General features: G+C 44.9%; 1 protein-coding gene and 1 long non-coding RNA gene across 2 annotated transcripts in view; both read left to right on the top strand.

Annotated features, from left to right (window-relative positions):
• dnajc17 (DnaJ (Hsp40) homolog, subfamily C, member 17) overlaps nucleotides 1-25002 on the top strand; it is a 337059-nt gene that overhangs the window by 158287 nt on the left and 153770 nt on the right. The window lies entirely within an intron of this gene.
• LOC308305426 overlaps nucleotides 1-25002 on the top strand; it is a 135319-nt gene that overhangs the window by 11418 nt on the left and 98899 nt on the right. The gene's annotated exons all lie outside the window — the stretch shown is intronic.

Raw genomic sequence — 25002 nt, forward strand, 5'->3', positions numbered from 1 at the left:
GGGGTCTGATATTGTTAAAGTGATTTTAGTGGGTAAGAGTTTGGGTAAGACATAGAAATTCGCACGAAGCCGTAATTGTATTTGAAGGCTCCACATGTGAGGGGGTCCACAGTCTCCATGGTTCAGGGAGAGCTCACTGCAGATGTGTTAACTCCTCCCCTGCTGGCATTATGTAATAATAACCATACGCTCTAAAGCTCAAAGTCTTGTTCCACTTTTGAATGTACCAACTCCTTTAGTGTGTTGATTACGTATATCACACTGTCGCCAGGAAGCTTATGAACAAAAATGCACCACTGGGCTCTTGTTTGTATATAGTTCTTTCTCCCCCCCAACAAATGCAGAGCTTTTCATTTTGTCAGTAGGGCTCTCACGATTATGACATTTTACATGACGATCCAGTGAGGCAAGTGAGCGACTCTGTGCCTGGCTGGAGAGTGCGGGCTGTGACCAGGACTTTGTTGAGTGGGCGGGGCCTGAGGCTGGAAACAACCTGGATGAATACACGGACACTGTGACATCATTCATCAGCCTCGGCGAGGAGGTGTGTGTCCCCCTCCGCTACAGGAAGATCTACAACAACGACAAGCCCTGGTTTTCAGCCCATCTCAGGAGGCTGCGGTCGGAGAAGGAGGTGGCCAGGCGTAGCGGCGACGTGGCCTTGTTCAGGCGAGCCAAGTACGAGTTTGCTAAAGCGGTGAGGGAGGCGAAACACCGCTTCTCGGAGAAACTGCGGCAGCAGCTCTCTGAGGGGAACTCCTCCTCTGTCTGGAAAGGACTTAAAACCATCACCAACTATAAGTCCAGGTCCCCACAGGCGTCTGACAACCTCCCTCTCGCCAACGAGCTCAATGAGTTTTACTGCCGCTTTGAGAGGGAGAGTTTCCCCCCTGCCCTCCCCCTCCACCCCCCCCGGACACAACCACTCTTCTCCCCCCCAACCCCACCACCTCTCACTGTCACAGAGAGAGAGGTTAAGCTGCTGTTCAGGAGCCAGAACCCCCGGAAGGCGTCCGGCCCGGATTCTGTCTCCCCCTCCGTCCTGAAGCACTGTGCTGACCAGCTCGCCCCGGTGTTCACCAACATCTTTAACACCTCGCTGGAGCTCGGTCAGGTACCAGCATGCTTCAAGGCCTCGACCATCATTCCCGTCCCCAAGAAGGCCAAGGTCACAGGCCTAAATGACTATAGACCCGTCGCCCTGACCTCTGTGGTCATGAAGGTCCTGGAGCGCCTTGTCCTGGCCCATCTGAAGGGCATTACTGATCCTGTGCTGGACCCGCTGCAGTTCGCGTACAGAGCGAATAGATCCACGGAGGACGCCGTGAACATGGCTCTGTACCACACTCTAAAACATCTGGACACTACCGGCAGCTATGCCAGGATCCTGTTCGTCGACTTCAGTTCGGCCTTCAACACCATCCTACCATCCATCCTGGAGCACCAGCTGTCCCTGCTGCAAGTGCCTGCCTCCACTCGCAAGTGGATTACGGACTTTTTAACCAACAGGTCGCAGCGGGTGAAGCTGGGGAAGAACATTTCCAGCTCCAGGTCCACCAGCACCGGTTCCCCGCAGGGCTGTGTCCTGTCCCCACTACTGTTTTCCCTGTACACCAACAGCTGTGTTTCCCTCCACCCGTCGGTCAAGCTCCTCAAGTTTGCTGACGACACCACCTTGGTGGGCCTCATCTCCAAGGGGGACGAGTCGGCCTACAGGGGGGAGATCGAGCGGCTGCGAAGCTGGTGTGAAATTAACAACCTGGAGCTAAATGCCCTTAAGACAGTGGAGATGGTGGTGGACTTCCGGAAGGACCCAGCCCCGCCCCTTCCCATCATGCTGGGTGGCACTCAGGTGGACTATGTTGAGTCCTGCAAGTTCCTGGGGATGATCATCTCCAGGGACCTGAAGTGGGAACTCAATATCACTGCCCTCCTGAGAAAGGCCCAGCAAAGGATGTACTTTCTTCGGCAGCTGCGTAAATACAGACTGTCGAGGGCCATGATGACGCAGTTCTACACGGCCATCATAGAGTCCATCCTCACTCACTCTATCATCACTTGGTTCCCCGCTGCATGCGAAAAAGACCTGGTCAAGCTGCAGCGGGTGATACGCTCTGCAGAGAGGGTGATTGGCCGTCCCCTGCCCTCCCTCAAGTCCCTGCACGACTCCAGGGCGCTGAGGAGGGCAAGAAAGATCATGGCCGACCCCTCCCACCCTGGTCACGGCCTCCTCACCCTGCTCCCCTCTGGGAGAAGGATGCGGCACCTAGGGGCCAAGACAGAGCGCCACAAAAACAGTTTTTTCCCCTCAGCTGCCAGGCTGCTGGATGACGCTGGTTTCCCTTTTTCCCTTGCCCCTTAGGGACATCAGCAATATGTTGCACTATTGTACACTACTGCACTTTAGTTATATTATTTATTATTTATTTCTGCACGGTGTTGTTTTGTGTTTGTTGTTTTTCATGTTATCTGTGAAAAAGATATTGAATGCACACTGGGATGTTACCAAAGCAAATTCCTATGTGTGATACACAATGGTAAATAAAGGAATCTGAATCTGAATCTGAATCTGATCAATTGTCACTCAAATAATTGCGATTAAAGATTGAATTGTGTTTTTGTCGTTGACAATTATATTTCTGTTTGGCTTTTAGGCTTAGAAATTGCACACGGTAGATATGACATAACCTAAATATACAAAGAAATCACTGACATATTTGACAACTTTATATAACTTTATATAACATTGTTGATCTACAAGCTCACAACGCATCGCGATGCGACGCGTTGTGAGCGATCTGCTATTTCTATGCTAATATATGAACATTTTTCAACAAGGAAACGATTATGACGATTATGAAAAATAATCACGATTATGTCAAATAATTGCGATTAGACGATTATGTAATAATTGTGACAGCCCTATTTGTCAGAGTGGTGAAGTTTAGCAAACGGAGCCCGCAGTCTCATCGCAGAGCAGACGTAATTAGAGGGATGCACCCGCATGTCTCCTGGACACTCTTCTCTTATTATGTAACGCTACGATATGAGCTCACTTGGCAGCACAAGCGCATTAACAGTGCTGTGGTATGTCGTCGTTGTCGGGCAGAAACCTCGTATCTCCAAGTTTCAAATGTGTATGTTTCTTTCGCGAAGTAAAGCCCTGCTTCATCAGACAAGGCCGTCGCACAAAAGTAGTGAAAACGGCGTTGTGTGCTTGTAGATCGGCTGTTTTCACTATTTAGTAAAAACACGTTAAATGATAAAGACGAACGGTTTTGCACATACAAGGTTTCCACCCGACAACGACGATGTGTGTGTTGTCATCACTGCCATGGCATGGCTTTATGCGTGGCTTTGTTCGCTCTCCTTCAACGAAGAAATATGAAGTGTAAAGTGTTAAAGCGTCTTGAGTTGCTGAGACCCAGATAATTCATTCACAAGAATAGTCAAAAAGAGTGAGGTTGTCTCGCTCTCTGAGTGGATGTTTAATCACATCGATTCCTTTATATCTGACAGTGGAGGTGATGTGTTTTGCCTTGGCAAAGTTTACAGCCATAATATGACTAGTAACTAGTAGGCTTATAATTAAAGGAGTAGTTCACCCCCAAAATGACTTTTTTCTCATTGATTACTCACACCATGGAGACTTGAGTTGAATAATATCTTTGTTGTATTTGTCGCATTCCTAAGACAATAATTTGATTATAATAAATGTACCCCCAGTGATTCCGGATGGGGACCCAAATCCATTTGGGTCTCCATCCGGAATCAATGGGCCTACAAAGAGTCTCCTCAAATGATTGGCTTAGGAATGCGACAAAAACCAAAGAAATGTATTGAACTCAAGTCTCCATGGCATGAGTAATCATTAGAGAAAAGGTCATTTTGGGGGTGAACTACTCCTTTAAACAGAGGTCAATTTATAGTGTTCATGACGGCTATTTAGCTTTAGTCCGTTATACTATGATGTCTTGGTGTATACTGCGTATATACAGTGTATACAATATGTAGCCCTGTCTGTTTAGAATCTCTATATGTGAAATGTATTGTTTGCTACAGCTTGAATGAAGGCAATGCAACAGATGTGTTTTCATCACATGGCTTTGTAATATATTAGGACGTTTCCCACTACACACCCCTAAATCTTGTAAAACCATGTAGAAATCCCTCAATATTACACAAGCCAATGTTTAAGACTTTGGAAATCATATATTTATTTCCCTCGTAACATATAATGCATCTATCACATTAATATAGCCAGTATCCCAATCCCTATTTGTTTAATAAATGACAATTGTTGACTTTATGTGTCATCTCCAGCCTATAGCAGTGGTCCGGGGACCCCCAGGGGTCCTTGAGGAGATACGAGCCTGTAAAACTCTGAGAGTGTACATATCGACACGTCCATTTGGACCCATGCAAGGCCATTTGGTTCCATTTGTGCACTCTCAGTGTTAGGATTTTATAATATAGATTGTGGACCCATGATGCAGAGATAGTCAATGGTATCAAATGGGGGTCTGTGGTCTAATGCAAGGGTCTTCAACAGGGGGTCTGGGACCCCTAGGAGGTCCTCAGAGATACAACAGGGGGTCCTACAAATCTTTGAGTGATAGAAACCCATTTTTTCTCCTTTTTTATATTAACCACTTAAACCCTAGCATCCATGTTCTGGGCACAAACATAGCAGATCTACAAGATCTACAACCTTGTAGATCGGCTATTTTCGGAAAAGAGGTTTAGTGTAGAGGGGAAAAAGAGCAGACCAAGTACAGAGTGAAAGGTCAAGTTTATTAAGTATTGATGGTTCAAGTGGTTAAATATCTGAAAACACAAATTGAAATTCCAAAATACACTGATTGTGCTGTCAAATGATGAAACTATGGAATCTATGAGAAGGTTGTGGGGGTCCCTGCTTCATCTGTCTCTCAACTATAAGGGGTCCTTGGCCTGAAAACGGTGAAAACCCCTGGTCTAATGCATATCAAACTCTGGGTCCTTGAAATGAAACCGTTTGAGAACCACTACTGCTGTGGCAGCTCCTTTGGGCACAGCTCTCTGTATACGCAGGGGGAGAGAGAGAGAGAGAGAGGAACCTTCGGCCAAGTCCTCCTAATGCCGTCAGGCTGAGTAAACGGTGTCTCCAGAACCCTGTGTTAGCTCCAGCGTTCTCATAAGCACCCTTCATCCCCATTGTGTTATTCTTTGTGATCCGCACCTCCTCTCCGGCTCAGGCCGTCTTCCGGGGCCTCTCGCTGTCCCCAGGCAGTGCCCTGCGCTTACTCGCAAGCCCTGTTCACTGTATTGGAGTGCACAGATACTACGGGGTATCTGTGCGCTCCAATACAGTGTTTCTCAACCACTGTGCCTGGGGACCTTTGGTGTGCCCCTGAGAAGGGCCAAGTGTGCCCCTTGAAACTGCTTGAAAGCCAGTATTGTATTTATCATTTTAAAAATGATTTAAACTAGTGAAAACAGCCGATCTACAAGCACACAACGCCTCGCACCGCGAGGCGTTGTGTGCTTGTAGATCAGCTGTTTTCACTGCTGTTGTGCGACAGCCTTGAATGATGAAGCAGGGCTTTACTTTGCGAAGAAACATACACATTTGAAACTTGGAGATACAAGGTTTCTTCCCCACAGTGACGATATTTACACCCCTGTATTATGTTGGTGTGCCCATGGATTCTTGGGACATGAAAAGTGTGCCCATGCAGAAAAAAGGTTGAGAAACACTGCCGTAGCTAACCTTACCCCTGCAGCCAGCTAAGGCTTGTGGTCACAACATCTATACTATAATTTTGCGAATGTCTGAGTGAGTGTCTGTCTGTCTGTCTGTCTGAGTGAGTGTCTGTCTGTCTGTCTGAAACAGCGTTTCTCCTCAGTGGCTGGAGCAATTGATCTGAAATCGCATCACCATTAGCATATGAACACACCTAACATAACTGTGAAGCCCGTTTGTCACTTTCACAAATCATATACTGTATATTCGCATTTTTATGGTGTATCTATATCTATTTAGCCTACAGTACCTTTTGTGACCACACATGTTAAGGGAGGGGCGCTGTTGTTCAGGCCATGCACAATCACACACAAACCCACACACACACACACACACACACACACGGGGGGTGGGGTGGGGTGGGGGGGGGGTGTGTGTGTGTGTATCTGTTACAGATGTTGTCCAAAAATCATGCAGATCGGTACACAGTATCTCTGTAGCTGTTAAATGGAACGGGTATTTCTTACATTGATGCTCCTACATATTAGCATGCAAGCACCAGTTAAAGTTACTTTCCATCCCTCATATACTGTGTGCACAGTGCACATCCCATAACCCACACACTGCACATCATTTCGGAGCTCATATCTTTGAACGGGTAAGGGCTAGTAGTTATAATTTATGAAGAAGATGGACTGCCCCGCCCCCAGCTATTCAATACAATGAAAATTCACCCTTTGTCAAGTCCCGCCCGTTGTCCCGCCCATCTTCGCACCCATTGGTTGCTGTGTCTTGGTGGGACAAAAGTCCTTTCTCTCCATCCACTACCATTTAAATTCAGTTGCTTCTTATTGTTATTTTGTGTATTCAATTCTAATTTTAAACTTGGTTTCAGTAAAAAGGAGCCTCTAAGGTGCAGTATAGTGACTGGGCATGTTTTTAAATGTTTTTATTTCTCCAGAAATTATGCTTTAGATAATTCAACATAAAAAAAGGCGGAACCAGGGCGGGACAAGACAGAAATAGCCTGCTGGTTGGTCAGTCAGGGACCAATCAGAAGGCTGACAAAGGGAGAATTGTGGCGTTTGAAGCACCCAGAAGAACGCCCTACTTCCGCATTTGGGTGGCAAATGTTGACGAGCGCGTATAGAGACCAGGATTAAGGCATGTTTTTTTGTGAGGGTACCTACTACCCACCCAAGGGGACATGGGGAGAACATGCAAACTCCACACAGAAAGTCCCTTTTGTCAACCCCACCAAGGGTGTGGGCACTGATGACGCGGAGGAGAGAACACGCCCCCCAGCGCCCACAGCGTCCCCAGCGGGAATCGAACCCGGAACCCTCTAGGCGTGACTCGACAGCGCTACCGACTGCAGGCGCCACCATCCCCCCATAAAACGCAGAGCAGGCGTCGTAGAGTTTAAGACGTTAGAAGCATGCGCAGTGGTGTTTTCCAATGCAGAAGTGTTGCTATCCCAGATTTGACCACCAGGCGACGGCCGCTTCACTGTTCTACGGCGGGGGCTTGAGTCACATGCACAATGGCAGAGGAGTGGCCAATGCAGCCAAAGGCTCCACCCCATTTGCATGCGTAGAAAGCAATTGAACGAGACACAACCGTTTCAGTCATGCATCAGTGCAATGTGGTCAATATTGCTTTCCTGCACACTGTCGCGCACCAACCTTGGCAGATCTTCAAGCTCACGACACATCGTGCTGTGACACATTGTGAGCTTGTACAGATCCTTCTCGAAACATTTTAAAATTGTGTAAAAAAGCATTGCAGATGCCATATCACCCCAAATCATAACTGACTTCGGAAACTTCCCACTGGACTTCAAGCAACTCTGACTTCAGAAGGTTGACATTTCTATTATACATCCTTGTTTTGAGTGGTCTTGTGTAATATTGCAATATTTTGAAATATGGACTTTTGATATTCATGAGCTGTATGCCATAAAAATTCAAAGTTTTAACAAAAACAGGTTTGGAATAGTTCACTGAATTGTTTCCATTGTACTAAATATATCAATCAATCAATGGCAGGGGAGTGGCCAACCCATATCAGGCGTCAAATCTGTCAAAGTTCAGAGAACTTCCAAAATCTCCATGCAATAACCAGAAGCTCCACCCCTTCAGTTTTGTAAAATGGGAGATAACAGCACTCCATTGTTTCATGTGTGACTGTACCCTAAATAATGTGACGTCGTAGAGGTTGCATCACACTTGCTCACTTGAAGTCCGGCCACTCCATCAGTCAAAGATGTCAGGCCGCGGCCACAAATGCATGGACTGAAGTCTGGTTTATACTTAGTTAAGTGTGTGTGTGTGTGTGGGGGGGGGGGGGGGGGCGCATGAAAATAGCTGATCTGCAGTTAAGGGTGCAACGGTTTACAAAATTCACAGTTCGGTTCGGTAAGATATTTTGGTGTCACGGTTCAATACTTTTTCGATACAAAAAATGAACGGAAATGTCCTTGATTTATAAATGTTATAACTTGTTTTAACTTTGAACAACACGGTACCCAACCTCTAGGGTAGTGTTTCTCTAAGTGGGCTCTGCGGACCCCAAGGGGTCCTTGAGGGGGTTCCAGGGGAATGTGGATGTGGAGTGGTATTGTATTGTATTGTTCGGTACAGGGTCATTCGGTTCGGTACAGGGTCTTTCGGTTCGGTGTTCGATATTCGGTTCGATATGTTGCACCCCTAAGTTGCAGTGTTGTACTTTTGTAGATCTGTTATTTTCAGTGTGTGTGTCACCACAGGACAAACCGTCTGTAAGACAGAGAGAGAGAACAGTTGTGTCTGGTTGCGACTCCATGTGTATCGGAGGAGGCATGCGGTTGTCTGCACCCTCCCCAGGGCCAACAGTAGGGGGGCTGGCAGCGACAGGGACCACAGCAGACATGATGGGGGAACTGGCAACGACCAGAGTGGGAGAAAATGAAATGACCAAAAGGCTCGCGAGCGTGCTTGACAGTTGGGATATGATTTGAAATCCGTGGCACTGCCGGGAGCTTCAAAGGGTAATTTAAACTAAATCACATTCCCTACATCCCGCCAAAATCTGCTCTTGCATGAAAAGTTATCGCGTGTTTACTTTTTCTCGGTGAGAGTGAATCCCCCCACACGCTCTCTCACGTACAACCACGACCCCTATACGCGGGGGGAAAAAAGCCCAAACCATAAGATGCACACAATGTAAGCACATTGTTGGGGGGCTATGTTAAAATATCATGATCTAGGAGAGAAGGGACGGGGAGTATCGCATGTCACGCGTAGCTAGCACGCCAAGCGTGTTCCAAAAACCTTAACAGAGGGGAGTATTTTCAGAGCTTTGGTCGTGCAGCTTCGGCAAAGCGTTGTTCTCTCACTGGCACGTGCACACATAGACATGAAAGGGGGCTTGAGCCCCTGCCCTTTTATCCGTCTGTAAAAAGCGCCCTCTCCAGAACATGAATGCAGTTTTTACCATGGTGAAAGAATTGCAAATGCCCTCTTTTCATGCCATAATTGAAGGCAACATTCAAGAAAATTACCTTGTCCAAACTGTCCTGAATTTGATTGCAGCTTCTTATGTTGAAGGAATTATTGAAAATAGCTGACCTCCAAGCTCACAATGCGTCGCGTTGAGTTGTCAGCCCCTGCCTCTCTAACATTCTCTGCACGTCCCTGGTTCTCTCGGCAAGCCAGCAAGTGAGGAACTCTTGACATAGGCAATCACAGCCCACTACAAAAGGAGAATGTAAAAACAACTGTAAATGAATCCCTACGAACACAAATAGCTTATTGCTAAATTGTTTTGGTCTGGCTTCAAGCGTGGCCAAAAAGGAGGGCTTGAAGTGGGATGGAGACGGGGGGGGGGGGACTTAAATCCTCTTTATACGTCATCGTACACCAGTATCGCCCGATTTAGTCGATCTGCAAGCTCACAACGTGTCGCTTCAAGGGGTGTAACGATATAGTAACTGAATTGAAAAATCGATTTTAATTTGCAATGATCTACTATGCAAAAGCATATATCGTACCGTTTTGGCTTTATATCATATCGGTGTCATTTTACAATGCAGATTATCGGTATCGAATCGTTGTGCTGTGCAGATAATTGATTGCATGAGAACTAAGTATTTATGCCTTGTATTTAGCAATTTTAAGAGGGAAAATGAAAAAGAGGGGTATAATTACTTTTCCATTCCATATAGCTACTCTTGGTCTATCGATAAATGTGTGTAATCTCTGTGTTCATGTCAAGGTGCAGGTTATTATTTATATCCATAAAATAATTGATTTTCCCTTTAAAAACCTGCTCTTCTCTAGATAGCAAGTTATTTTAAATCATTGAATCGTATCGTATCGCCATGAATGAACCAATATCGTCCATGTATCGTATCGTAAACCACTATATCGTGATACGTATCGTATTGTTGTTCAAATGTAATCATTATACACCCCTAGTCGACTCGCGTCAGAAACGCGTTGTGAGCTTGTAGATCTGCTTTTTTAGGCCAGGGACGGAGCTTAAATTAGCCATTAGAGACAGGTGGAGATGGAGTGTGTGGTGCAGCGGTGCACTGCATGGTCTAATATACAAGTTCATCGTGACTAGGCTATTTAAAAAAAAATCTTTGAATAAAATGTGGAATATTCTGAAGATTTTGTGAAACATTCTAACATCACAAATCTGCAGGTACGGAGCTCCCTGGAACAAAACATTTTCACATGGGGGTTAGGGACAAATACATATTAATTTGGTGGTCCATGAAATGAAAGACCACTGGTTTAAATAACAATTAAAACATTGGGAAGCAAGCCCAAATAAGCAAATGAAGCGAACACGTTAATTTATGCAGGACACGGGAGTCCTCCCGCCCAGCTGTAGTCAGCTGTCAGTCAGCTCTGTTCTCATTCCATCCATCCATCCATCCATCTTCAACCGCTTATCCAGAATCAAGTCGCGGGGGTAACAGTTCCAACTGAGACCTCCAGATTTCCTTATCCTGAGCAACTTCCTACACTCCCTCAGGGAGTATACCGAGGCGTTCCCAAGCCAGTTTGGAGATATAATCACTCCATCTGTTCTTTGGTCTGCCACGGGGTCTCCTCCCAGTGGGACGCGCATCGAGGACCTTCCTAGGAAGGCGCTCGGGGGGCATCCGTACTAGATGCCCGAACCACCTAAGCTGACTCCTTTCCAAGTGTAGGAGCAGCGGTTCTACTCCAAGTCTCTCTCTGAGGAAACCCATTTCGGCCGCTTGCACCCGCGACCTTATACTTTCGGTCATGACCCATACTTGAAGGAGTTTAAGTATCTCGGGGTCTGTTCTCATTCCTCATTCTCATATCTGCTGGTCATTATGTCACATGACTGCCATATTCCAACCAAAGCTCTCAATCAGTAGGGAAGGCTCCTTTAAATACTGCTTGCTTTCTCCACCTTTGCACGATCGGTCTGGCTAAGCTCAAATACTTACAGTATGATTGTCTTATTGAATTATAATGTCAATGTTGTTAAGCTCAAATACTGTGATTTTGACTAAGTTACATGTCAATGTATTGCTATTGTTCTGCTATTGTATCCCTATATGGGGGGTATTGATTAGCGTTCCCTGATTTTGCTTAGCATGCTCAAAAAGCATGCCCAAAATTCACTGAACGCAGAGCCCATTAACGCCAAGATTAACTGTGATTAACATTTATGCAATAAATGGTTAAATCTACTTGGACGTGAGTGGTCCTCACCAAACTAAACTTTAGAAACAAGCTTCCCCCCCAAAAAGAAATGACCGCAAAGAACCCACACAACTACCAATATTTACAAGCAACTTTACAGAAAAAGAAGCCCAAAGTCGTTTATAATAAGCAGACATGGCAACAGGGACGTGCTGGCCATTGGGAAAAGCGGGACAACTCCCGAACGGCCGGTTCATTCCCGGCCGGTCCAGGCCGGCCATTAGGAAAGTAGTGAAAACAGCAGATCTACAAGCACACAACGCCTCGCGGTGCGAGGCGTTGTGTGCTTGTAGATCGGCTGTTTTCACTAGTTTAAATCATTTTTAAAATCATAAATACAAAACAAACATACATACAAGGTTTCCACCCGACAACGACGAAATATAACTCATGTAATTGGCCCACTGGCTTGTCACTTTGTCACAAATCTTTGAGTAGCAGCAGCACTACTATAGCGCGCAATATGGGCCTCTCCAACTCTTTTTCCCGGGCTGAATCAGGGGCCCAGCACGTCCCTGATGGCAACACCGGATACGATTACACCATGTTCCGTAGCAGAAAGAAATAACGCATTGGCCTGGACTTCAAATATAGACAGTGTAAAGTTGGAGAGGCATGAGTTACTCCCCTTTCACTCACCATTGTTCATCAGCGCTCTCGCTGACAAACAGTTCAGCTTCACACAGCTCTCTGAAGCCAGCGGATCAGAAAGATCAACCGGCTCTGCTGTATACAACCATGACATGTTGCTTTTTCATTCTTTACCAGTGATCAGGGGCGTCACAAGGAGGGGGGGGGGGGGGGAAGTGGGACCGAGTTACCAGGGCCCAAGGTGGAGGGGCCTTAATTATTTTATACTTTAGCTATTGAAAAATAGCAGATTGCGAGCTTGTCGATCTGCTATTTTTGAAAAGTCGGGAAAATTTGTGCAAATCGTTGAATATAGGCCTATGTATTTTTGGAGCTGTGTGAAGCACAGGCTCCCTATACGTGGCCGTGTGGGTCTGTGTCTCTGTGTGTCTGTGTGTGTGTCTGTGTGTGTGTGTGTGTGTATGTAGCCTGAACTTCCTAAACTTCGGCACGCCACTAGTCCCACAGTTTTGCCACCACACACTCGCGCCATATGTCAAATCGACCGGCTTACTCTGGAATCGTGGGCTATTACTTTTCTAAGAGAAAGGTTCTATAGTTTAATTGATATTAATTTATTAGTGAATTAATTTTCCCCATTGACTTATAATGGGAATCGCAAAAACTCACATTCAATTATTTGTCTCTCGCAAACCATAGGGGCTAGAGTTTCAAGACTTGGAGAGGAGGTTCATAATGATTTCAAGGATTAAATAAAAAATAATTGTGTCATTTGGCCGCATGGTGGCGCCATAACACCCCACTTTACGTTTTGGCCTGTAACTCTTGAACCGTAGGTCGGAAAATTAAAAATATTTTTTCCCTGGATTCCTTGGGTCATGACGCATCTCCCCATATAGGCCACGCCCATTTGCGCCATGATAGATTTTCCGCCATCTTGAATTTTCTCCAAAACACACTTTTTGCTCCTTTTCCTACATATTTTCTTCAAATGTCACAAAAATCGGTACACATGATACACACACACACACACACACACACACACACACACACACACACACACACACACACACACACACACAGCTCCACTTCACACGGGTGTGATTTTTAAGCTAACATTAGTAACTCAAATTTTGCTTCTTGGGGGGGGTCCCCCCGGGCCAAATACATGTCATTTTGGGGGTCCTTCAAATGAAAAAGTTTGAGCACCACTGACATGGAAACATATGTTTTTTTTTAAAAACCTTCAAAATATTCAAAGTCTTATTCACGATTTTTCAAAAATAGCAGATCTCCAAGCTTGCAGCGCGGTACTCAGTGCCTCGCTGTGAGCTTGTATATCTGCAATTTTTTCAATAGTTAAAGCACTAAAGCCCGCAGTGAATCTTTGTAACCCAGGGCCCAGAATTTGGTGCGACTAGTGCGACACCCCTGCCAGTGATTCTAAAACATTATGTGGATTCACATAAGTGGATTCAGCGCAGGCTAGGGGCTCAATGCCCCTTGGCCACCGTTGCAGACCGCTGCCACGGACCCTTAACGCTTTGGGAGATGAATTTGGGCCTCGTCGGTTTTAACCTGTGTGGTCTCTGCTCTCCCATGACTGCATGCGTGTCCTTTAATGAGACATTTCTAAAATAGCTTGTTGCACCATGGGACAAATTGCTCCCTTTTCCATCCCCGAAACGTTGATCCTTTCGAGGGACCCGACACTATTGGGTTCGCTTCTTCTTGACGGAACGAAGCATGACAAGTGAAAATAGGCACATCTCAATTTTCTGAAATGTTTTCAATTACCAAGAAAAGCTAGTAGAGGACGGCCGCTCGAACGCAGCGTGGCACGCTCAGCTGGAAAAACACACATAACTCTAATAGTCTAATGGCTTTCCCTTCAGTTCCAAGAAGTTCCCCCTGATGCCTCAGTGTTTATATTGTTGTTATGTTTTGCCGTGCTTACCAAGGAGTTACCGTCAGGGGTGTCGCACCAAATTCTGGGCCCTGGGTACAAGGATTCACTGCGGGCCCCCCCATGAATGTTCTTCATAGGGGGAGGGGGTTTAACCCATTTAGACAGTGGGAAAACACGTTAACTATTGAAAAATAGCAGATATACAAGCTCACGGCTGCGAGCTTTGTAGATCTGCTATTTTTGAAAAATCGTGAAAATGTGTCTGAATATTTCAAATCCTTCTAAGGTTTTTTTTTTGAAAAACCTATGTTTCTATGTCAGTGGAGCTCAAACCTTTTCATGTGAAGGACCCCCAAAATGATATGTATTTGGTCACGGAACCCCATCTCAAAATATTTAGTCCCAGGGACCCCCTTCCCCCCCCAGAAGCAAAACTTGAGTTACAAATGTTCGCTTAAAAAATACATATATTCAAAGATTTGCACACATTTTCACGACTTTTCCAAAAATAGCAGATCTACAAGCTTTCGCTGTGAGCTTGTATGTCTGCTATTTTTCAATAGCTAAAGTATAAAATAATGAAGGCCCCTCCACCTTGGGCCCTAGTAACTCAGTCCCACTTTCCCTCCCCTTGTGACGCCCCTGGTTACCGTGGCCGTTTCTTTGACAGCTGGGCTTTGCATCGCCATGGTGACAGGCTAGTTTGCTCAGTGAGCCTAATGCTAGGATGAGCTGTCCATGCGTGCATCCATGGCTAAACACGATCTCCTTCCAAGAGAGCGTGGCAGGGCTTGGTCAGCCCCAGCATGTAATGTACTACCGCTTTCTGGCTGCCTGTGTCGGTGGTGGATATATACGCGAGCAAACACATTGCTTATTCAAAAGTGCAGGTTTCATACAAACGAAAACATACAGTACTGCGTCATAAGAGCAAGCCCTTATGAATATAATTATAAATCATGATTTCATTTACCTGTGTGATTCCCATACTGTAGCCCACACACACCCGCTTTCCATTATGAACTCGGAGATACTCCTTGAGTTGCCATTGTTCTTTTTTCTGTCCCCCTAATTTAGTCGTTGTACTGTATGCTGTTGTATCCCACTGACTCTCCTGCCAGTGAGGAGCCACCACCGGGAGGTGGTAGAGCCTTCGTCCGACTCCTCCCGGGTGGCTCAGAGTAGATGACAGAGTACAGCAACTTGCAATGGGCCTGGTGTACAAGATACACTACACCACTATGATACCCAAGTACCTGTCAAAATACTTTATAAACATTAAGGATGTCCATAATTACAACACCAGAGGCAGCTTTACAGATCACTTCCAACCCAGAGTCAAAACCAACAAAGGGTCAAACTCGTTTTTCTGCTATACCACCAAAATGTGGAAAGCCTTACCGAAGGCCATAAAGGAGTGTGGATCACTAGCATCCTTTAAAATTGCCCTGAAAAACCACTTACAGGCAGCAGCCGTTCGCAACTGGTAAAAAAAACTAACCTAGCCCAACTCTCCCCTGCCCCTTCTTTGTATATACTTACTGTTTGTTTAGACTTACTGTTTTCTTTTTTTGTTCTATCATTTTTTTTCTTTACATATCTACTGCATAGTACTGTGTTCTATTCGTCTGTCATTCAATGTTATATGAGATACTTAAATGGTTTCCTGTGGAAATAAGCTTAGTCTTTTCTTGGATCTCCTTTTAGTAGACCTTGTACCAGTGAACTGTACCATCATGAAACTGTACCTTTTCCTATGCAAACTTCTAATAAAGTCTTCAATCAATCAATCAATCAATCAAAGTTCCAACACTCCCTGCTGACAGGTGCCACCCTAGCCCCATATAGAACCTCACCCTCTGCTGCATAATGTTGTGCTCTGAGATGAGGGCTGCAGTAGAATGCCTCCACGCCGAGGTAGATGTAGTTCACCCTTTTCTTGAAATTTTATCCAAAAAGTAAACGTAGTTAATCCACACTCCCAGAGTATGATTTTCCATCCGGCGATACAGAAAACATGCACGACGGCATTGGGAAATGGTTTAAATCGCTTATTTAGTCTCATTAAATTCTGAAAAGTCCCCTGTGGCAGGTGCCAGTACTGCTCCTTTCCCATTGTAGCAGAATAAGGAGCAGTACTGGCAACTGCCATCGGGGGAGTTCCGGTTGAATGGGAAAACATGACATTGGCTGACAAAACTAGCGATTTAAGCGGTTGTTTCATGCCGTAGTGCATGCTTTATGTACCATGGGATGGAAAAATCATACTCCGGAAGCGTGGAACTACTTTGTGGATACAATTTCGGTAAAAGGGTGATCTACCTCGGCGTGGAGGCATTCTACTGCAGCCTGAGCCTGGTGATATCCCTGTAGGACCTCATCTCAGCACAACAGTATGCAGTTGAGGGTGAGGTTCTATATGGGCTAAAATGTGTATCCTAAAATGGCAAGACACAAACCTGTGTAGAGTCCCTCAATCCCATAGTCCGAGGGGATGTGTCCGTCAGATGTGATTGGTTGAAGCGCAATGCGCCTCCGTTTTGGATGAAGATGTCAAAATAACGCGGACAAAAAATGCCATTTCATGACGTCTTTAAGTTACAACCAAGTTCGGTGCATAGATATCTATGTATATCAGTGTTCCCAAGACCCTTCCCAGTTATTTCCAGTTCCCACTTCTGCTTTTATTTGCGCAATATCATATACAAATGTGTGTGCGCGTCTGTTTGTTTTCAACTTGTTTTGTCGAAGCCAAACATACCAGACAAAGACTGCTCTTTTTCTCATTATGCCGCTACGCATAAATAGAAGTACACTCTGGAAAGTATTTAATTTGATAATACATGTATTTTGTCCCAGACATTTCTATGCTACTGGTTTTTGTGCTAGAAAAGATTGCACCCTTGTTATGCGAATATGCGTAGCAGTTGTTTTCAAGAAGCTCTATTTTCTTTTTTCTTTTTTCTCTCTATCTCACTCCTACGTGGGATAGCACACGGCCAAGCATTTCCAACCTTCTCTGGTTACTTGAACAAATACACAAAGCTATAATGCAATTTATTTTCTGTCTCTCCTCCCAAAACTTTGGAAGCCCATTTCCGCCACCGAATATATAAAAAAAAGGGTTGAATCGTGAGGTTTCTTCCTAACAATTCCAGCTTCATTTATCAGAACCCCAAAATAGGCAATTGCACCGCAGAATGTTGAGGTACAGTATACGTCATAGTATACTGTATAGAGTATAGCAGTGGTTCTCAAACATTTTTGGAATGACATTGTTACTTTATAGCACCTTTTGTGATATTAACGGAATGTAATATGTAAATCTTTCCCCCAAAGATATAGTATGTCATGTGGAAAACTGGAGAGAATATCCGTTTCCATTAGGAGAGACTTTTAACCACTTAAACCCCAGCATTCCTATTCGGGGGGGAACACTCACCAAAAATAGCCGATCTACGTTGTGACGCGTTGTGACGCATTGTGACCTTGTAGAGCTGCTATTTTTATTGAAGAGACTTGGTTTACTGTAGGCTGAAAAAGAACGTACCAAGTACAGTTTAACTCACTGAAGTGACATTGATAAATTCCAAATATTATCAAAGTATTCTGAGCCAGGCACCCCTGAACTTTGCGTCAAGGCATCCACTTTGCGGAACTTTACAGTACAGTATGTCACAGTTATTAGAAAGATATACCACAATTTCAGGCCTTTATATCGTCACTGTCGGGCAGAAACCTTGTATCTCCAAGTTTCAAATGTGTATGTTTTATCGTAAAGTAAAGCCCTGCTTCATCATACAAGACCGTGGCACAAAACTAGTGAAAATAGCCGATCTACGAGCACACAACGCCTCGTGCTGCGAGGCGTTGTGTGCTTGTAGATCAGCTATTTTCACTAGTTTAAATCATTTTCAAAATGATAAACGCAAAAAGAACGGTTTTGGACATACAAGGTTTCCACCCGACAGAGACGATATGGGAAATGGGATTCCGTAGTACACATGCTGTGGTGTCTCCTTCCCGAAGACACTGCTCTTTAGTTGTCAAAGATGATCCCATCTGGATTCTTTAAGGCAGTGGTGCCAGTGGAGTGTTTCGTCTGGGGTAGCGGTGGTCCTTGGAGACTTTTTGACACCATTATCTCTGACAGACTGACACGGCATACGTTTTATAGTCTCCCGGGGGCATCTGACCTACAAGGGAGAACAAGGAAGAATCTGACCTCGCACATTACAGGGGGGGAGCCTCACCAAATGAGATTTATCATGAGACACCACTGTTGCAGGTAGAAGTGTCATTTTCTTCCTCTCTCGGCAGGGAGTGATCTCATTAAGCTGGACGTCTAAATCCTATATCCATGGTTGACCCGAGTCCCCCAGGACAGAGCAGACACCCCCTCCTTTATTCCCTCTACATCAGGGGTCTTCAACTTTTTCAGGCCAAGAACCTTAGTCGAGAGAGTGATGAAGCAGGGACCCCCCACAACCTGTTCATAGATTCCATGTACTGTAGTTTAATCGTTTGCAGCGCAATCATCTGTGTATTTTGGATTCATGTCAATTTGTGTTTTCAGATATTTAACCACTTACTTGAACAGTCAATACCTAATAAGCTTGACCTTTCACTCTGTACTTAGTCTGCTCTTTTTCCCCTCTACACCAAAGCTCTTCGCCGAAAATAGCTGATCTACAAGCTCACAAGTCCTCGCAGCGAGGCGTTGTTTTCTCACTCAACAGTAAACAAACCAACATCGAGTTTAAGTTTATAGATTGTACCAACACATTTCTAAAGTGACAATTTAAGGACTTTTTAATACCTCTAAAATGAGAAATTAAACATTGGCCAAATTGTCAAATATTAGAGGCAGAAATTGGGAAAATAGCTGATCTACATGCTCACAATGCCTCGTGTCGCGAGGCGTTGTGAGCATGTAGATCTGCTATTTTCACAATAGAACCATGATATACAAAATGTAATGCCTCAACTCTTAGTGTTCGTCAGGGTGGGGGGTCCCCAGTTCAAATATGATTATTTTGGGGGTCGCAGCCTGAAAAGGTTGAGAGCCACTGTTCTAGAGCACATTATCATGCCTCACTGCTTACAGGAAACTGTGGATTATCTGCATGATATGGCCTGGTGATCTCTGCCCTCTCTGGATTGACAGGTCATAGAGTGACGTAAGGCAGTGGTTCTCAAAGTGGAGTCCGGTGGACAACCAGGGGTCCTTGAAGGGGGGCTCCAGGGGGTCCCCAGCTAAATCATTGACAGTTAGGAACCAAATGGACCCCGTACAGGTCTGTAACTCTGGTGGCCTTGAAATGAACAAGAACCACTGACATAATAAGGGAAGTGTGCACAAAAGGCATCAGGACTAATAATATGCTGTATGGCACGTGCACACATAGACATCAAAGGGGACTTGAGCCCATGCCCTTTTATCTGTCTGTAAAAAGTGCCCTCTCAGACGTTGAATGTAGTTTCTACTATGGTGAAAGAAACGCAAATGCCCTCTTTCCATGCCATACCTGAAGGCGGCATTGAAGTATATTGCCTTGTCCAAACTCTCCCTCTCTGCCCATCTATGTAGAAATCCATGCTGTACACCACATCTCCAGTATTGACTTGATTATGTTCTTGACTTGTTTAGTTCATTGTGGTATCAAGCACCGAAAATATTTTTCAATATTTTCTATTCTATTCTCTGCTCGTCCCTGTAGATCAGGGGTGTTCAGTGTCAAGGACCCCTTAGCTGCGAGAGAGATGAAGCGGAGACCCCACCACCACATATTGTGTACAATTGTGTTGCAGATTTGTGTGTTTTCATAGCTTCATAGACTATCATCAGTGTTTTTGTTTATTTCATGCATTTAACCACGTACACTCAAGTCAATACTTTGTCAACTTGGCCGTTGGCTCTGTACTTGGACTGCTCTTTTTTCCCTCTTTGCCAAGAATAATAAGTATATTTTCGGCTAATGTTTCCCTCAGAATAGGGCTCAAGTGGTTAATGTAAAAAGAAAAGTCCCCAGTTGAAGACTCCTGCTGTAGATCCTGCAGTCATGGCGAAAGAAAGGAAAGCTCAGGGAGGCGTCCTCGCAAGTGACTGAACGTCTAAAAATAGAGCTTGGTCTAACTTTCCCGGTTAAGCGAACAGACCACCAAAACAGTATGTGTAAATGTGCATATTGATGTCTGAGCGTGATTTTGTGGATTGATTAAAAAGAAAAATCACCCACCCATGGACTATAGGAGCGCATGCTTGCAGTTTTGCCCATAATGGCAACCAATGGAAATCACTTCCCATTCTTGTGTATTTCCTCGAAAATAACTGTTATTATGGAAAGAAATGTTGGTAATGGAATCGCACGTTTTGTTGCTTTGCAGCAAACGTCCCTGTGACTTTAGTTGCCACTCTTCTTCCAGAACGCAATCCCAGCAATGACAAAACATGGCGTAAACGTTCCACCCTACAATAATGAGTTAGGTAATTGTTTATTGAAAAAGGTCACCTCTCGTTCCCTCACGGGTCTCTGCGTGAGGTGACATTCAAGAACACTGTTAAGGCTCACTAATAGTTGGGATGCACACAGGGGCGTCACAAGGGGGGGGAGAGGGGGGGGGGGGGGGGGGGTGGGACTGAGTTACTAGGGCCCAAGGTGGAGGGGCCTGGAATAATTTTATGCTTTAGATACTGAAAAATAGCAGATCTACAAGCTCACAGCGAGCTTGTAAATCTGCTATTTTTGAAAAGTCGTTCAAATATGTGCAAATCTTTGAATATATGTATTTTTTAATAAGTGAACATTTGTAACTCAAATTTTGCTTCTGGGGGGTCCCTGGAACAAAACATTTTTGAGATGGGGTTCTGTGGCCAAATACATATCATTTTGGGGGTCCTTCACATGAAAATGTTTGAGCACCACTGACATAGAAACATATGTTTTTTTTCCAAAAAACATGCAACAAATTTTCATGATTTTTCAAAAATAGATCTACAAGCTCGCAGCGCGGCACTCGGTGCCGCGCTGTGAGCTTGTAGATCTGCTATTTTTCAAGAGGTAAAGCACAAAATAATGCGTTCCCAGTCTAAATGGGTTAAACCCCCTCATCCCCCCTATGAATAACATTCATAGCAGCGGGGCGCAAGTGAATCCTTGTACCCATGCAGGGCCCAGAATTCGGTGCGACACCCCTGGACGCACATCAGTGCGTTGATTGAAACGATACGATCTTCAGCAGAGCGTCGCAGAGTTAAAAAAGGAGGCACAGCGTTTGATTGTAATGTCAAAGTGGAACAATACAGTAAGTCCTGCTCCCTGTTTATGACCATGACATAATTCCAGAGGGGGGTTTTCAGACGTGCAAACAAAAGAAAGGAAACATATTTTTGGGTTAACCAAGGGAACCAATTGGAACATCAACAGAGCAACCTCTGGAATATATTATATTGAATTAGAATGCAAATAAGGACTCTGTCCACTTTTGTGCCGGACACAGTTAAGTTATTTTTGTGCTGCAAAGTGTTCTGACAGAGAGTCTGGCTCGGAGACATGGAAGATCTATTAGACGAGGAACTGGGTTATTGTGAAAGTGACTTGTCATGAAACTGTCGTTTTTCCCCCTTTGGATCCAACTGCACCGCAATCAGATGACTTATTTAAGACGGAAGCGCAGTGTTTGTATCAAGGATACGTACGGCTAGCAATTGTTTGTCTGTTATTTTCGGTCTGGAGCTGGGGCTGTTGCGGTGACGTTCACGATGGTTTAAGACCGGCTGAACTGAATGACATAGATACCGTCTAAAGCCAATGCTCAGACACAATATTGGGCTCCATGGATGGACGGGGAAGCACTTCTTCTAATCTAGAGATATAATACTACTCAACAGTGCTGCTGCTGCACAGACTCCGTCAGTTCATCTAATTAGCTGCACAACTAATGATGTTTCTATTGTGATTAATCGGTTCTCAAATCTTCCATTAACGACTAGGTGTGCCGTCGTGCTCATTTGAGCACGGCTGGAGAGCCTAGAGCCTTTGTGTTTACTTTCCACAGAGCTTAGGCGATTTCCGGTTAACTTAACGCTTCTAGCGTAGTAAGCTTCTAGAATACCTTTAGTTACGTATGTTATGTAGATGCGTAAGTTACGCTAAAAGTGTAGTAACCGGAAATCGCCTAAGCTCTCTGGAAAGTAAACACAGCCTTCTTCTCATCAAGTACTGCAAGTGGTGGATCTAACAGCGCGTCGATTCGTCTCTTGGAACTATAAAAAGATTTCATGAAGAAAACACTTTGTAACGGCAAAAATTAGCGCTTTTGTCTGTGTATATTTAGCTGCATGTTCGCTGTGAAAAGGGGTCGGGACGACTCATAAGGGGGGAGAATATGGTTTAGCCTGGAATTGCCCTTTAAGTGGCTGACAGAACTCTGGCAATGAACAGGGGTTTCAACGCAACACACTCTGGTGTGCTGTGCTGCGCTTTGCTGCGCTGTGACTGGTTGGTAGCAGAAGGGGTAGGGGAGGGGGGGGGGGGGTAGTCACACGGCGTACGTGCAAAATGTGAGGAAACCCCACGTCGGCGGGGGAAAAGGCCCGGCCAGTGCACTTTTTTTTTGTTTTCCCTGTCAGAAGTAAAACTCAGCAGGTCCAGGGCCTTGGGGGGAGGGGGGTGGGGAGGTAGGGGGGGATTTTAAAATTAAGGGTGAAAGGGAGTCTTTCAGCGGGGTGATTTCTTGGGTGTGCTTCAGAAAGGGGGGAGGGGGGGTGGCAAAATGGACAAGGTCAAGCAAGCTTGTTCTGCCGGAGCGGAGGCACGTACTGCGGCTACTCTGTGACCCCCCCTTCCCAACCAAACCCCTCTAAGGTCCCTGTGGTGTCGAGAGAGAGAGAGAGAGAGAGAGAGAGAGAGAGAGAGAGAGAGAGACTGAGTTACCAGGGCCCAAGGTGGAGGGGCCTGGAATTATTTTATACTTTAGCTATTGAAAAATGGCAGAGCTACAAGCTCGCAGCGTGTTCTGCGAGCTTGTAGATCTGCTGTTTTTGAAAAGTTGTGAAAATTTTTGCAAATATTATGTAACTCAGATTTTGCTTCTGGGGCGGGTCCCTGGACCTAAATATTTTGAGACGGGGGTCCATGGCCAAATACATATCATTTTGAAAATGTTTAAGCACCACCGACATAGAAACATAGCTTTTTCAAAAAACCTTTGAAATGTTCAAAGACTTGCACAAAATGTTCACAATTTTTCAAAAACAGCAGATCTACAAGCTCGCAGCGCAGCACTCGGTGCCGCGCTGTGAGCTTGTATATCTGCTATTTTTCAATAGAAGCACAAAATGTGAGTGATTCCTTGTACCCGGGGCCCAGAATTTGGTGCGACACCCCTGGAGAGACCCGGGCAAAGTTAAACGGAACGGAACGGCTTCAACCTGCTCTGCATTAACGCACGTGAAAACAAGCCTCCCTCAGAGTTCCATCTCTCTCTCTTTGCGAGCATACTGTGCAGTGTGCACGCAGACAGACATGCAAGCATAGGCAGACGTGCTGACCTATCTGTGTTTAGGAAAGCGGTGAGTGCACACAACAGCTGTTATCACCTTGGTCAGTAAGAGCAATCATCATGCTTTCATTTTGCCGTAGCTGTTAAGATCAGGGGTCTTCAACGTTTTCAGGCCAGGGACCCCTTAGTTGAGAGAGAGATGAAGCAGGGACCCTCACAACCTGTTCATACTGTAGATTCCATATAGTTGCATCATTTCACAACACAATCATCAGTGTATTTTGGATTCAATTTGTGTTTTCAGATATTTAACCACTTGAATCGTCATTACCTAATAAACTTGACCTTTTACTCTGCACTTAGTCTGCTCTTTTTCCCCTCTCCCCTCTTAGAATATGGACACTAGGGTTCAAGTTGTTAGGATTGGAAGATTTGGAGTACCCCCTGTAGTAACTCTGAGGACCCCCTAGGGGACCCCCTGTTGAAGACCCCTGGTTTAGATGCATGCATGTGTGATACGCATGGCACGCTGCTCTACGGGAGGTGGCTGAATAGAATAAAAACCACACCCAGTGTGAATTGAGCGGTGCTATTTATGAGTTCATGTCACTGAGCGTCCCGCGAAGCTTGGCCAGTGTGACCCTGGCCGTACAGACGGACACCGATTGACCAATGACAGTCCAGAGAGACACGGGACAAACAGACAAAGCCAGATGTAGTATTGGTTGGCGCCGCTACGAAATGGAAGATCTACAAGATGGCGACGCATTGTGTTGATTTGGATTTCGTATTCTATTATCATGTTATCTACGCTTTCATATTGATTAGAATTGATTTCGCAAACCAAACATGGGTCAACACATGGGTGGGCTAGGGCTCACCCAGGAGCGTGCAGGAACACTAACCCATGAGTCCTGGTTCTCATCCTTTTCAGGCCTTTGATCCCCCCCAAAATAACCATATTTGAAAATTAGTTGGGGCATTCAAATTAGTTTGACTCGGTTCCACAGATAAATTTCATGAAAATAGAAGATATGCAAGCTCAGTTGTGAACCTGTAGATCGGCCATTTTCACAAATTTAGCCTCTCTCTCTCTTATATTATTTGACCCCCTGGGGGTCCCGACCCACAGGTTGAGAACCACCGTCACCCCAGGCCAGACATCGCAATCTATCGTTATCTATTTGACCTGCCTGACCTCTGGACTTCTTAATCCAGTATATCCCACATAGATGCAGACGTATAAATCAATATAAAATGTTTATTGTACATCTGTGGTTTTAGTCAAACATGGAGTGCAAAGTTGGAATAATACAGTATAGAAAATAACTGAACAATATGTATGACAGCAGTGTGTTTTTTTTCTCTCTTCAAATAATTTGTGAATGTGTGAATACATATGAAATAGTGGTCACATACTGTGTGTAATAATATTTCATACATTATATTAACTATAGGTTGTATCAGAACACAGCAATATCACGCATGGTCATGGTTAATGTTGTCTTCATTAAAAGCATCATTTAAACCAATAAACATAC

The sequence above is a fragment of the Nannobrachium achirus genome, assembly GCF_963921795.1.
Source record: "Nannobrachium achirus genome assembly, chromosome: 20".
NCBI classification, from domain to species: Eukaryota; Metazoa; Chordata; class Actinopteri; order Myctophiformes; family Myctophidae; genus Nannobrachium; species Nannobrachium achirus.